Genomic DNA, 6,193 nt, shown 5'->3' with positions numbered 1-6,193 from the left:
TGAGTTCAACTGTATTCTTACTGATTTTCTGGCTTCTGGACGTGTCCATTTCTGATAAAAGATCCATTTAATCCTAAAGCTCCAACTATAATAAATAATTCATTTATTTATCTGCAGTTCTACCCAATTTTGCCTCACATATTTGACACTCTCTTGTTAGATGTATACATGTTAGGGATTGTTAAAGTTCCTGGGACATTGTCTACTTTATCATGATGTGATAGCCCTCATTATCCCTGATGGCATTCCTCGTTCTGAAGTTGGCTCTATCTGAAATTGACATGCCTACTTCTCTTTACTTTTGATTAGTGTTAACATCATGTATTTGTTTCCATCTCTTTATTTTTTTAATCTATGTATATCTTTATATTTAAAGTGGGTTTTTATAGGTAATTTATAGTTGATTCTTGTTTATTGATCCACTCTGATAAACTCTTTTCATTGGTGTATTTACACCATTGATATTTAAAGTAATTAGAGATATGATTGAAGTATTATCCACCATATTCTTTACTGTTTACTGTTGACTTTTTTCAGTGTTCTTACTTTTGTCTTACACATTTTTTTTTTCTGTCTTAGTGGCTTTAATTGAACACTTTATATAATTTTATTTTCCTCCTTATCATATCAATTATCATAGTAATTTTAACCATTTTAGTGATTGCTCTAGAGTTTTCAATGTACATTTATAACTAATCCAATTCTACTTTCAAATAACATTATATTACTTAATGGATAATGCGAGTACCTGATACACACACATACACACACACACATTGTTGCTCATGTTATGTTGAACAAAATGTTAACTTTTAAATCAATTAAGAAAAATAAAAGTTTATGATAATTACTGTATATTATTGGCTTCTTTGTCATAAATTAAATGACCATATAATCATGGTTTTATTTCTGGTATCTCTAATCTTTCTCATTGATCTGTGTGTCTGCTTTTATGCAAATATAATACTATTTTGATTACTATAGCTTAGTAATATAAATTGAAATTAGAGAGCATGATCCCCTCAACTTTCTATCTCAAGATTGCTTTGACAATGTGGCATCTTTTGTGGGTCAATACAAAGGTTAGGATTGGTTGTTCTGGTTTTGTAAAAGATGCCTTGGACATTTTCGTCTGGATTGCATTAGGTCTGTAGATTGCTTTGGATAGTATGGATATTTGAACAATACCAATTCTTTCCATTTACTTGTGGCTTCTTCACTTTCTTTCATCAATGTCTTTTGGTTTTCAGTGTACAAGTCTTTCTCCCCCTTGGTTAAATTTATTCATAAGCATTTTATCCTTTTGATATAATTGTAACTTGGATTGTTTTCTTAATTTTTTCTCAATGGTTCATTATTAGTTTATAGAAATGCAACAGATTTCTGCATATTGATTTTGTATCCTGCAACTTTGCTAAACTCATTCATTAGTTCTAACAGCTTTTGGTGGAGTCTTTAGGGTTTTCTATAGGGCATCCTTGTCTTGTTCCTGATCTTAGAGGAAAAGCTTTCAGCTTTTCATTATTGAGTATGATGTTAGCTGTCATTTTTTTTTATAGAAAGCCTTTATTATGTTGATGTTCTTTCCCATATATCCACTTTGTTAACAATTTTATTTTAAATGGATATTGAATTTTGTCAAATGCCTTTTTGGGCATCTATTGAGATGAATTTATGACTTTTACCTTTGGTTTTATTAATGTGATATGTCACACTGATTTAAGGATGTTGAACCATACTTGCATCCCTGAAGTAAATGAAGAGCTTGAACATATGATCTTTTAATATGCTGCTATTGAATTATGTTAGCCAATATATTGTTGAAGATTTTTATAATCTTCTGTTCTTGTGGCATCCTTGTCCTGTTTTGGTATCAGGGTAATGCTGCTGTCTTTATAAAATTAGTTTGGAAGTGTTCCCTTCTCTTCTATTTTTTTTTATTAGTTTCAGAGGATTGATATTAATGTTTCTTTGAATGTTTGGTAGAATTCACCAGTGGAGCCATCTGGTCCTGAAAAACTGTTTATTAAGAACTTTTGACTATTAATTCAATCTTTTCTTTAGTTATCAGAGTATTTAAATTTTCTATTTATTCATGATTCTAGGAATTTATCCATTTCTTCTAGGTCATTCTGTCTAAAGTTTTTAATTTCAGAATTATCACCCTGCCTCCAGCAATTCATCTATTTCAGATCCTGTTTCTCTTCCCACCCTCTTCTCCCCCCAAACACTTTCTCTCAAGGAGGTTCTTGCTCATAGTTTTCTGCTCTGGTGAATTGTGATATCTTGAACTGACTTCTCTGTTTCTTCAGTTTAGGGCCAATAATTTTACCTTTGACATAACTTCTCTGCTGTAGGTAAGAAGAGTTGCTGATTTTTCTGTTTGCTCAGCTTTTTATTTGTTTTTAGGACAGAGTGCATATTTTTCATCTTTGGTAAAAAACAAAAACCAAAAATCAGCGATTTATTTATTTATGTTTTAATTTACACATGTGTACTTATATTTTACTATATATACATGAATTTCTAAGTAATTCATAGTATTAGCTTAGTTTTTAAACATTTTATAATTGATATGATACTTTAAACATTTTTGCATCTTTGCTCAATGTTGTGAAATTCATCCAGATTAATAAATGTAGCTGTATATTATTTTCTTTTATGATGACAATATTTCCCACTATATGAATAGAATATAATTTGTGTGCTTTTTTTTTAGTTTATGGACATTCAGGTTACATTCAAGTTTTTCTATGAGCAAGTTTTTAGATTTAGTAAAGATACCCTTAGAAATAGACATAATGTCTCCATGAGGCATGTTAGCATAAATAGATTAAGTGGGAGAAATTAATTTCAACTTCCACATTATTTTTCCTAAAGTGATCTTCTTGAGAAGGTGCTTATGGTTGAAGTGTCTTGTTGTTTCTCTTTTCACATTTTTCCTTTCAAAACTATCATTTTCTCATTTAACAGAAACCTATTAAAATTGCTAAGGTAAACAATACTGACAAAATCAAGTGCTAGTGAGATGCAAAACAATGGGAACTCTCCTAAATTGCTGATAAATGCAAAATTATATAGCCACTTTGAAAATGGTTTGGCAGTTTCATAAACATTAAACATATACTTAATATATGACCCAGTAATCCCACCCCTACATATTTATCTTGGATAAATAAAAACTTAATGTTCACACAAAACCAACACCCAAAAGTTGAGGCAGCTCTATTCATGATTGCCCCAAATTGGAAACACCTAATATCCTTTATTGGATGAATGAATAAAGAACTGTGATACATCCATACAATTGAATATACTCAGCAACAAAAAGGGATACATTTAGTATATAAAACTCAAAGGCATTCGTCTAAATGGAAAACTATCTCAAAAGGTTATAATCTACATGAATTCATTTATATAATAGTCTGCAAAACACAGTTATGTAGTAATGGAGAGCAGACCAGTGTTTGCTGAGGGTACAGTGAGGGGTAGGAGGAGGAAGGTGGCTACCAAGATATCAGGCAGCACTCAGAAGCTTTTGGCAGGGAGGGGCGGTTGCACCCATTGTTTCCTCACTATGGTGGTGTTTATATGAATTCATATCTGTGTTAAAATTCACAGAATTGGCCCTGATTCGTTTGGCTCAGTGGATAGAATGTCGGCCTGGGGACTGATGGGTCCCGGGTTCAATTCCAGTCAAGGGCATGTACCTTGGTTGTGGGCACAACCCCAGTAGGGGGTGTGCAGGAGGCAGCTGATCGATGTTTCTCTCTCATAGATGTTTCTAACTCTCTATCCCTCTCCCTTCCCTCTGTAAAAAATCAATAAAAATATATTTAAAAAATTCACAGAATTGTACTCACAGAATGGTAAATATTTCTATATGTTAATTTAAACCAAAATGAAAATGGAACTTCACCCTGGAGCACTGCTCTACACTATAAAATCCCCTGGAATACCACAATGATAGTTTGAAATAGTGTAGTTTACTTAGAGGACCTCAATCACTCCAATGACCAGATAAGCTGACTTTATGCAATGTATGTGGCTTATAATACTTCACTTTCAACAAAATTGTAAGAAGATCAAATCCTTTTGTTAGTTAATTTGTTTTAAAACATTTAGTAATAGATCTTTACATGGTTTTTGAGATATAACAGAGGGAGTTCAAATAATTAAGAGCTACAAGAAAATTCCTTCCATTCTCATCTACATATTATGTGTGAAAAGTTTCTTAGCTCTTAGGTCTATAAAATGAAAAGGGAAAAACCCCCACATAGGAATAGAATTGATGCAAGGCCCTGTCTCCAGTAGAGCACCTGTTTGTATTTGCTCATTCTTAATGTAACTGCCTGAAAAGTGTTTCTTAATTTCCTATATCCTGTATATCTGTTTCCTCAAAATTATTATTTTCTCAATCTTTTTCTCTACTTATATTTCAAAATGAGCACTAATAAGAGGATTGGAAACTCTGTATGTGTTTATGAAGTTTGGCAGCTTTATTGGCATAATGATTTGGATTGGTTCTACCCCAAAACAGATATGTTGGAGTCCTAACACTAGCCTAGTACCTCACAGTGTGGCCTTATTTGGAAAGAGAGTCTTTTTAGATGTATCAAGTTAAAATGAGGCCATGATGGCGGGCTCTAATCCAATAAGACAGGTGTCCCTATAAAAAGGGAAACTATGGACACAGAGAATGCATAGAAGAAAGCAGATGTGCAAAGACAGGGAAAAGATGGCCATCTATAAGCCAAGGACAGAGACTAGGGTCAAATTCTTCTCCCAAGGCCCTCAGGAGGAACAGACCCTACGGACACATGGATCTCAGAATTCCAGCCTCAAGAGCTAGGAGATAATAAATATGTGTTGTGTTAGCTACCCAGTTTGTGGTACTTTGTTACAGTGGCATCCAAAAAAAAAAAAAATACAAATAGGAAGCCTTGCATGTTAGCATCTTTACATCGTTCCTCTTTGGCTGGTTAGATTCTACAAAGTACCTACAAACACCTGCTGGGAACTCAAGGGCCTGGCTGCCAGCATTCTGAGAGATGAATAAGGGGAGAGTGTTGGGTTCTCGGCATTTAGTGTTTTTCAACACTTACCCCAATTACAACTGAGCCAGGTGCTGCCCAAGCCAGAGACTCTGTTATGACTTCTCCACAGTGTAAATCTCCAGCCCGCTGCCAAAGTGTGGGAAGAAGTTTGGGGCTTCTGTTTCTCATACATATTTCAACAAATCTCCATGTATTTATCCAAATTTACCTCCGTTACCAGGTACCTGGTGTTGCTACGACTTGAGCCTTTTGAGGCAAGATTCTTCAGTATAAATAAAGTCATTTCCTGGCTTCCTCCATGGCCAGCTTAGATTTTAGCTTCGTTTAAGGGCTGTTAATTTCATTATTGCAAGTATAATACTTCCCTTTTTTCTCAATTTAAATGCTGTTGTTCCTGCTCCCATTTTTCTTATCCTAGTGCTTTCTTTTAAAATTCAATTGTATGCTTTCTTTTAAAATTCAATTTTAACTAGGAGTCTCAAGTTTAAATATTCCGTATGCCCTCAGCTATACATTATTTAAAATACTTGATATATTTTTGTATGTGTTTTGAGTCAGGAGATATTTTTATTTTATTTTTTTTTAATTTATTCTCATCTGAGGATATGTTTATTGATGTTAAAGGGAGAGGGAGGGAGGGAAGGAGGGAGGGAGGGAGGGAGGGAGGGAGGGAGGGAGGGAGGGAGGGAGGGGGAGAAAGAGAGAGACATTGATGTGAAAGAGAAACATTTTGATTGGTTGCCTCCAGTAGGTGCCCTAACCAGGGATCAAACTCTCAACCTAGGTATGAGCCCACAACCATTTTGGTGTATGACACAATACTCCAACCAACTGAGCCACCTGGTCAGACATATTTTTAGAATGACTACTCAGGCATATGGCTGAAAAAGCATATTGTAACTATAATACTTGTTTATGCTGATTAGAAGATATTAAAACGTCTTTGTTCTAAAATTTGCTTTTTTTTTTAAGGGAGCTAGATTTGACCTAATGATAATTATGTTAACCAGGATTTGCAATCAGATGTGCTTATTTTACTTTAATATAGGTTGAATTATTAACACAGTAAGATACATAGACATATGGAGTTACACTGATGTGGTAGAATAGTTTATATTGATATTGTTAGCGATAGG

This window comes from Myotis myotis, unplaced genomic scaffold (genome assembly GCF_014108235.1).
Source record: "Myotis myotis isolate mMyoMyo1 unplaced genomic scaffold, mMyoMyo1.p scaffold_m19_p_2, whole genome shotgun sequence".
Classification (NCBI taxonomy): Eukaryota; Metazoa; Chordata; class Mammalia; order Chiroptera; family Vespertilionidae; genus Myotis; species Myotis myotis.
Note: the sequence above shows the minus strand (reverse complement) of the source record.